The sequence below is a fragment of the Cherax quadricarinatus genome, chromosome 95 (genome assembly GCF_038502225.1).
Source record: "Cherax quadricarinatus isolate ZL_2023a chromosome 95, ASM3850222v1, whole genome shotgun sequence".
Taxonomy (NCBI): Eukaryota; Metazoa; Arthropoda; class Malacostraca; order Decapoda; family Parastacidae; genus Cherax; species Cherax quadricarinatus.
This window is the reverse complement of record NC_091386.1, coordinates 13,818,393-13,827,735: the sequence shown is the minus strand read 5'-3', so window position 1 is coordinate 13,827,735 and position 9,343 is coordinate 13,818,393. Positions and strand designations below refer to the sequence as shown.

The window sequence follows — 9,343 nt, the reverse complement described above, 5'->3', positions numbered from 1 at the left end:
AGCAGTGATGTAGTACTCCATCTCTGTACTCTGAGCGAACCATATTGGATCACCGACAGGAGCCACCTTCTCGCAGGCTAGTTTGATGCTCAGACAGAGCAATGACACATCAAACTCTTTTCCATCTGAACTCAAGTTGATCATTTTCTTTTGTGTTTTGTTGAACTTTCTTTGACTGCTAGTAAGTTTTGGGTAGTTTGCAGATGATTTATCATCCAAGTTATCTAAGTAATTCTTCAGATTTGTGTTAAAAGATTTATCTGGGGTTCCCCAACAAAATATTTTATGCAGTACTCGTTTACCACAGTGATTCATAGCCTTTATAAATCTGAAACCATTATTTTCCTCTTTAGTTATTACAGCCATTGCGCGTTAGGAGGAAGACCTGATTATGTAATGTTGCTGCTTCAACTCCTGATGATTCTGAAAATATTGTATCTGATGGAGTTGCTGATTCTTCTCCTGAAGAAAGTGCTGATGCTTCTACAGATCAAGTCGAGATGATGGTGTTCCTGTTGCATCTGCAGTTAATGCTGCTGACAGTATCCTTTAAAGTTTCGCATATAGTGCTATTGATGGAGCTCCTGGTTCTTCTGCAATATTACTGACAGTGGTCATGATGCCTTTCTCTAATGGAGTTCCTGATGTTTCTGCAGAAAATGATGATGATAAGAGATACTGTGTTCCTGAAGATAGCGTAAAAGATGAGGGAACTCCTGATCTTTCTGCAGATAATGTTGCTGATGCTGTCGCAAATAACACACAGCTTCTAGTGTGTCTTCAAATAATGTTACTCACCTAGAGCTCTCCCGATACTTCTGCAGAAGACCACGACGGCTGAAAATACAAGACATCATAATAATATACATAATACTGCAGTTGACACCTTGAAATGTGTTTATTACAAGTGGCTAACAGACACATGTATAATATTACAAGTGGTTAACAGACACATGTATAATATTACAAGTGGCTAACAGACACATGTATAATATTACAAGTGGTTAACAGACACATGTATAATATTACAAGTGGCTAACAGACACATGTATAATATTACAAGTGGTTAACAGACACATGTATAATATTACAAGTGGCTAACAGACACATGTATAATATTACAAGTGGTTAACAGACACATGTATAATATTACAAGTGGTTAACAGACACATGTATAATATTACAAGTGGCTAACTGACACATGTATAATATTACAAGTGGCTAACTGACACATGTATAATATTACAAGTGGTTAACAGACACATGTATAATATTACAAGTGGCTAACTGACATGTATAATATTACAAGTGGCTAACTGACACATGTATAATATTACAAGTGGTTAACAGACACATGTATAATATTACAAGTGGTTAACAGACACATGTATAATATTACAAGTGGTTAACAGACACATGTATAATATTACAAGTGGTTAACAGACACATGTATAATATTACAAGTGGTTAACAGACACATGTATAATATTACAAGTGGTTAACAGACACATGTATAATATTACAAGACACATGTATAATATTACAAGTGGTTAACAGACACATGTATAATATTACAAGTGGTTAACAGACACATGTATAATATTACAAGTGGCTAACTGACACGTGTATAATATTACAAGTGGTTAACTGACACATGTATAATATTACAAGTGGTTAACAGACACATGTATAATATTACAAGTGGTTAACAGACACATGTATAATATTACAAGTGGTTAACAGACACATGTATAATATTACAAGTGGTTAACAGACACATGTATAATATTACAAGTGGCTAACTGACACATGTATAATATTACAAGTGGTTAACAGACACATGTATAATATTACAAGTGGTTAACAGACACATAACAGACACATGTATAATATTACAAGTGGTTAACAGACACATGTATAATATTACAAGTGGCTAACAGACACATGTATAATATTACAAGTGGCTAACAGACACATGTATAATATTACAAGTGGTTAACAGACACATGTATAATATTACAAGTGGTTAACAGACACATGTATAATATTACAAGTGGCTAACAGAGACACATTTAATATTACAAGTGGCTGAGATGTGGTAAATAAGGTAATTTTACAAGTGAAAGGCAGAAACATGATAATATTACAAATACGTATCTATAATACGAATATTATTACAGATAAGAGACTGAACAATGTATAATGTTACACGTGCTGACGGAAATATAATTATATTACAGGTGACAGAGTGAAATATATGTAATCCATATTATACGTGTATTTCTAAATTTCCTGTTTGTTCTTCGCGAACATTCAGGACTTTAAACCTGGGTATAATCTATACCCGCTGGGGGTATGGGAACCAAATAATGAGGGTATATGAACCAAATAATGATGGTATAAGAACTAAATAATGAGGGTATAGGAACTAAATAATGAGGGTATAGGAACCAAATAATGAGGGTATAGGAACCAAATAATGAGGGAATGGGAACCAAATAATGAGGGGTATTGGAACCAAATAACGAGGGTATGGAAACCAAATAATGAGGGTATCAGAGTTGTGAGATTAGAATAAAGTGCCAAGTGTTGTGTTGCTGGTCATCCACATGTATAGTATCAGGTGTTGTGTTGCTGGTCATCCACATGTATAGTATCAGGTGTTGTGTTGCTGGTCATCCACATGTATAGTATCAGGTGTTGTGTTGCTGGTCATCCACATGTAGTGTATCAGGTGTTGTGTTGCTGGTCATCCACATGTTAAGTATCAGGTGTTGTGTTGCTGGTCATCCACATGTAGTGTATCAGGTGTTGTGTTGCTGGTCATCCACATGTAGTGTATCAGGTGTTGTGTTGCTGGTCATCCACATGTAGTGTATCAGGTGTTGTGTTGCTGGTCATCCACATGTAGTGTATCAGGTGTTGTGTTGCTGGTCATCCACATGTAGTGTATCAGGTGTTGTGTTGCTGGTCATCCACATGTAGTGTATCAGGTGTTGTGTTGCTGGTCATCCACATGTAGTGTATCAGGTGTTGTGTTGCTGGTCATCCACATGTAGTGTATCAGGTGTTGTGTTGCTGGTCATCCACATGTAGTGTATCAGGTGTTGTGTTGCTGGTCATCCACATGTAGTGTATCAGGTGTTGTGTTGCTGGTCATCCACATGTAGTGTATCAGGTGTTGTGTTGCTGGTCATCCACATGTAGTGTATCAGGTGTTGTGTTGCTGGTCATCCACATGTAGTGTATCAGGTGTTGTGTTGCTGGTCATCCACATGTAGTGTATCAGGTGTTGTGTTGCTGGTCATCCACATGTAGTGTATCAGGTGTTGTGTTGCTGGTCATCCACATGTAGTGTATCAGTATCAGGTGTTCACATGTGTTGTGTTGCTGGTCATCCACATGTAGTGTATCAGGTGTTGTGTTGCTGGTCATCCACATGTAGTGTATCAGGTGTTGTGTTGCTGGTCATCCACATGTAGTGTATCAGGTGTTGTGTTGCTGGTCATCCACATGTAGTGTATCAGGTGTTGTGTTGCTGGTCATCCACATGTAGTGTATCAGGTGTTGTGTTGCTGGTCATCCACATGTAGTGTATCAGGTGTTGTGTTGCTGGTCATCCACATGTAGTGTATCAGGTGTTGTGTTGCTGGTCATCCACATGTAGTGTATCAGGTGTTGTGTTGCTGGTCATCCACATGTAGTGTATCAGGTGTTGTGTTGCTGGTCATCCACATGTAGTGTATCAGGTGTTGTGTTGCTGGTCATCCACATGTAGTGTATCAGGTGTTGTGTTGCTGGTCATCCACATGTTAAGTATCAGGTGTTGTGTTGCTGGTCATCCACATGTTAAGTATTAAGTGTTGTGTTGCTGGTCATCCACATGTAGTGTATCAGGTGTTGTGTTGCTGGTCATCCACATGTAGTGTATCAGGTGTTGTGTTGCTGGTCATCCACATGTAGTGTATCAGGTGTTGTGTTGCTGGTCATCCACATGTAGTGTATCAGTGTTGTGTTGCTGGTCATCACATGTAGTGTTGTGTTGCTGGTCATCCACATGTAGTGTATCAGGTGTTGTGTTGCTGGTCATCCACATGTAGTGTATCAGGTGTTGTGTTGCTGGTCATCCACATGTAGTGTATCAGGTGTTGTGTTGCTGGTCATCCACATGTAGTGTATCAGGTGTTGTGTTGCTGGTCATCCACATGTAGTGTATCAGGTGTTGTGTTGCTGGTCATCCACATGTAGTGTATCAGGTGTTGTGTTGCTGGTCATCCACCTGTATGTTGTGTTGCTGGTCAGTATCCACATGTAGTGTTCAGGTGTTGTGTTGCTGGTCATCCACATGTAGTGTATCAGGTGTTGTGTTGCTGGTCATCCACATGTAGTGTATCAGGTGTTGTGTTGCTGGTCATCCACATGTAGTGTATCAGGTGTTGTGTTGCTGGTCATCCACATGTAGTGTATCAGGTGTTGTGTTGCTGGTCATCCACATGTAGTGTATCAGGTGTTGTGTTGCTGGTCATCCACATGTAGTGTATCAGGTGTTGTGTTGCTGGTCATCCACATGTAGTGTATCAGGTGTTGTGTTGCTGGTCATCCACATGTAGTGTATCAGGTGTTGTGTTGCTGGTCATCCACATGTAGTGTATCAGTGTTGTGTTGCTGGTCATCCACATGTAGTGTATCACGTGTTGTGTTGCTGGTCATCCACATGTAGTGTATCAGTATCCACATGTTAAGTATCAGGTGTTGTGTTGCTGGTCATCCACATGTAGTGTATCAGGTGTTGTGTTGCTGGTCATCCACATGTAGTGTATCAGGTGTTGTGTTGCTGGTCATCCACATGTAGTGTATCAGGTGTTGTGTTGCTGGTCATCCACATGTAGTGTATCAAGTGTTGTGTTGCTGGTCATCCACATGTAGTGTATCAGGTGTTGTGTTGCTGGTCATCCACATGTAGTGTATCAGGTGTTGTGTTGCTGGTCATCCACATGTAGTGTATCAGGTGTTGTGTTGCTGGTCATCCACATGTTAAGTATCAGGTGTTGTGTTGCTGGTCATCCACATGTAGTGTATCAGGTGTTGTGTTGCTGGTCATCCACATGTAGTGTATCAGGTGTTGTGTTGCTGGTCATCCACATGTAGTGTATCAGGTGTTGTGTTGCTGGTCATCCACATGTAGTATCAGTGTTGTGTTGCTGGTCATCCACATGTATCACATGTGTTGTGTTGCTGGTCATCCACATGTTCAGTATCAGGTGTTGTGTTGCTGGTCATCCACATGTAGTGTATCAGGTGTTGTGTTGCTGGTCATCCACATGTAGTGTATCAGGTGTTGTGTTGCTGGTCATCCACATGTATCAGGTGTTGTGTTGCTGGTCATCCACATGTAGTGTTGTGTTGCTGGTCATCCACATGTAGTGTATCAGGTGTTGTGTTGCTGGTCATCCACATGTTAAGTATCAGGTGTTGTGTTGCTGGTCATCCACATGTAGTGTATCAGGTGTTGTGTTGCTGGTCATCCACATGTAGTGTATCAGGTGTTGTGTTGCTGGTCATCCACATGTTAAGTATCAGGTGTTGTGTTGCTGGTCATCCACATGTAGTGTATCAGGTGTTGTGTTGCTGGTCATCCACATGTTAAGTATCAGGTGTTGTGTTGCTGGTCATCCACATGTATATCAGTATCACATGTAAAGTGTTGTGTTGCTGGTCATCCACATGTAGTATCCACATGTTAAGTATCAGGTGTTGTGTTGCTGGTCATCCACATGTATCAGGTGTTGTGTTGCTGGTCATCCACATGTGTATCAGGTGTTGTGTTGCTGGTCATCCACATGTAGTGTATCAGGTGGTGTTGTGTTGCTGGTCATCCACATGTAGTAAGTATCAGGTGTTGTGTTGCTGGTCATCCACATGTAGTATCAGTATCCACATGTAGTGTTCAGTGTTGTGTTGCTGGTCATCCACATGTAGTAGTATCAGGTGTTGTGTTGCTGGTCATCCACATGTAGTGTATCAGGTGTTGTGTTGCTGGTCATCCACATGTAGTGTATCAGTGTTGTGTTGCTGGTCATCCACATGTAGTGTATCAGGTGTTGTGTTGCTGGTCATCCACATGTAGTGTATCAGGTGTTGTGTTGCTGGTCATCCACATGTAGTGTATCAGGTGTTGTGTTGCTGGTCATCCACATGTAGTGTATCAGGTGTTGTGTTGCTGGTCATCCACATGTAGTGTATCAGGTGTTGTGTTGCTGGTCATCCACATGTATAGTATGAAGTGTTGTGTTGCTGGTCATCCACATGTAAAGTATCAGGTGTTGTGTTGCTGGTCATCCACATGTAAAGTATAAAGTGTTGTGTTGCTGGTCATCCACATGTAAAGTATCAGGTGTTGTGTTGCTGGTCATCCACATGTATATCAGTATCCACATGTGTTGTGTTGTGTTGCTGGTCATCCACATGTAGTGTATCAGGTGTTGTGTTGCTGGTCATCCACATGTAGTGTATCAGGTGTTGTGTTGCTGGTCATCCACATGTTAAGTATCAGGTGTTGTGTTGCTGGTCATCCACATGTAGTGTATCAGGTGTTGTGTTGCTGGTCATCCACATGTAGTGTATCAGGTGTTGTGTTGCTGGTCATCCACATGTAGTGTATCAGGTGTTGTGTTGCTGGTCATCCACATGTAGTGTATCAGGTGTTGTGTTGCTGGTCATCCACATGTAGTGTATCAGGTGTTGTGTTGCTGGTCATCCACATGTTAAGTATCAGGTGTTGTGTTGCTGGTCATCCACATGTAGTGTATCAGGTGTTGTGTTGCTGGTCATCCACATGTAGTGTATCAGGTGTTGTGTTGCTGGTCATCCACATGTTAAGTATCAGGTGTTGTGTTGCTGGTCATCCACATGTTAAGTATCAGGTGTTGTGTTGCTGGTCATCCACATGTTAAGTATTAAGTGTTGTGTTGCTCGTCATCCACATGTAGTGTATCAGGTGTTGTGTTGCTGGTCATCCACATGTAGTGTATCAGGTGTTGTGTTGCTGGTCATCCACATGTAGTGTATCAGGTGTTGTGTTGCTGGTCATACACATGTAGTATCAGTATCACATGTGTTGTGTTGCTCGTCATCCACATGTAGTGTATCAGGTGTTGTGTTGCTGGTCATCCACATGTAGTGTATCAGGTGTTGTGTTGCTGGTCATCCACATGTAGTGTATCAGGTGTTGTGTTGCTGGTCATCCACATGTATAGTATCAAGTGTTGTGTTGCTGGTCATCCACATGTATAGTATCAGGTGTTGTGTTGCTGGTCATCCACATGTATAGTATCAAGTGTTGTGTTGCTGGTCATCCACATGTATAGTATCAGGTGTTGTGTTGCTGGTCATCCACATGTATAGTATAAAGTGTTGTGTTGCTGGTCATCCACATGTAAAGTATCAGGTGTTGTGTTGCTGGTCATCCACATGTTAAGTATCAGGTGTTGTGTTGCTGGTCATCCACATGTTAAGTATTAAGTGTTGTGTTGCTGGTCATCCACATGTAGTGTATCAGGTGTTGTGTTGCTGGTCATCCACATGTAGTGTATCAGGTGTTGTGTTGCTGGTCATCCACATGTAGTGTATCAGGTGTTGTGTTGCTGGTCATCCACATGTAGTGTATCAGGTGTTGTGTTGCTGGTCATCCACATGTAGTGTATCAGGTGTTGTGTTGCTGGTCATCCACATGTAGTGTATCAGGTGTTGTGTTGCTGGTCATCCACATGTAGTGTATCAAGTGTTGTGTTGCTGGTCATCCACATGTATAGTATCAGGTGTTGTGTTGCTGGTCATCCACATGTTAAGTATCAGGTGTTGTGTTGCTGGTCATCCACATGTATAGTATCAGGTGTTGTGTTGCTGGTCATCCACATGTAGTGTATCAGGTGTTGTGTTGCTGGTCATCCACATGTAGTGTATCAGGTGTTGTGTTGCTGGTCATCCACATGTATAGTATCAGGTGTTGTGTTGCTGGTCATCCACATGTATAGTATCAAGTGTTGTGTTGCTGGTCATCCACATGTAGTGTATCAGGTGTTGTGTTGCTGGTCATCCACATGTAGTGTATCAGGTGTTGTGTTGCTGGTCATCCACATGTAGTGTATCAGGTGTTGTGTTGCTGGTCATCCACATGTAAAGTATAAAAAAGATATTGACATCTTATGAAGTCATACTGGTACCTAACATACTGGTACCTAACATGCTGGTACCTAACATGCTGGTACCTAACATACTGGTACCTAACATACTGGTACCTAACATGCTGGTACCTAACATACTGGTACCTAACATACTGGTACCTAACATACTGGTACCTAACATGCTGGTACCTAACATACTGGTACCTAACATACTGGTACCTAACATGCTGGTACCTAACATACTGGTACCTAACATACTGGTACCTAACATACTGGTACCTAACATACTGGTACCTAACATACTGGTACCTAACATACTGGTACCTAACATACTGGTACCTAACATACTGGTACCTAAATACTGGTACCTAACATACTGGTACCTAACATACTGGTACCTAACATGCTGGTACCTAACATACTGGTACCTAACATACTGGTACCTAACATACTGGTACCTAACATACTGGTACCTAACATACTGGTACCTAACATACTGGTACCTAACATGCTGGTACCTAACATGCTGGTACCTAACATGCTGGTACCTAACATACTGGTACCTAACATACTGGTACCTAACATACTGGTACCTAACATGCTGGTACCTAACATACTGGTACCTAACATACTGGTACCTAAATACTGGTACCTAACATACTGGTACCTAACATGCTGGTACCTAACATACTGGTACCTAACATACTGGTACCTAACATGCTGGTACCTAACATACTGGTACCTAACATACTGGTACCTAACATACTGGTACCTAACATGCTGGTACCTAACATACTGGTACCTAACATACTGGTACCTAACATACTGGTACCTAACATGCTGGTACCTAACATACTGGTACCTAACATACTGGTACCTAACATACTGGTACCTAACATACTGGTACCTAACATACTGGTACCTAACATACTGGTACCTAACATACTGGTACCTAACATACTGGTACCTAACATACTGGTACCTAACATACTGGTACCTAACATACTGGTACCTAACATGCTAACATACTGGTCCCTAACATACTGGTACCTAACATACTGGTACCTAACATACTGGTACCTAACATGCTGGTACCTAACATACTGGTACCTAACATGCTGGTACCTAACATACCTAACATACTGGTACCTAACATACTG

The 9,343-nt window shown here is 41.3% G+C and overlaps 1 protein-coding gene across 1 annotated transcript in view; it reads right to left on the bottom strand.

Moving 5' to 3' along the window:
* Positions 1 to 367: 367 nt before the first annotated feature.
* LOC138855459 (uncharacterized) overlaps positions 368 to 9,343 on the bottom strand; it is a 138,194-nt gene continuing 129,218 nt past the window's right edge. The window contains exon 4 of the mRNA XM_070104932.1: positions 368 to 837. The gene's annotated coding sequence lies outside the window, so the exon portion shown is untranslated. The remainder of the gene's footprint in view (positions 838 to 9,343) is intronic.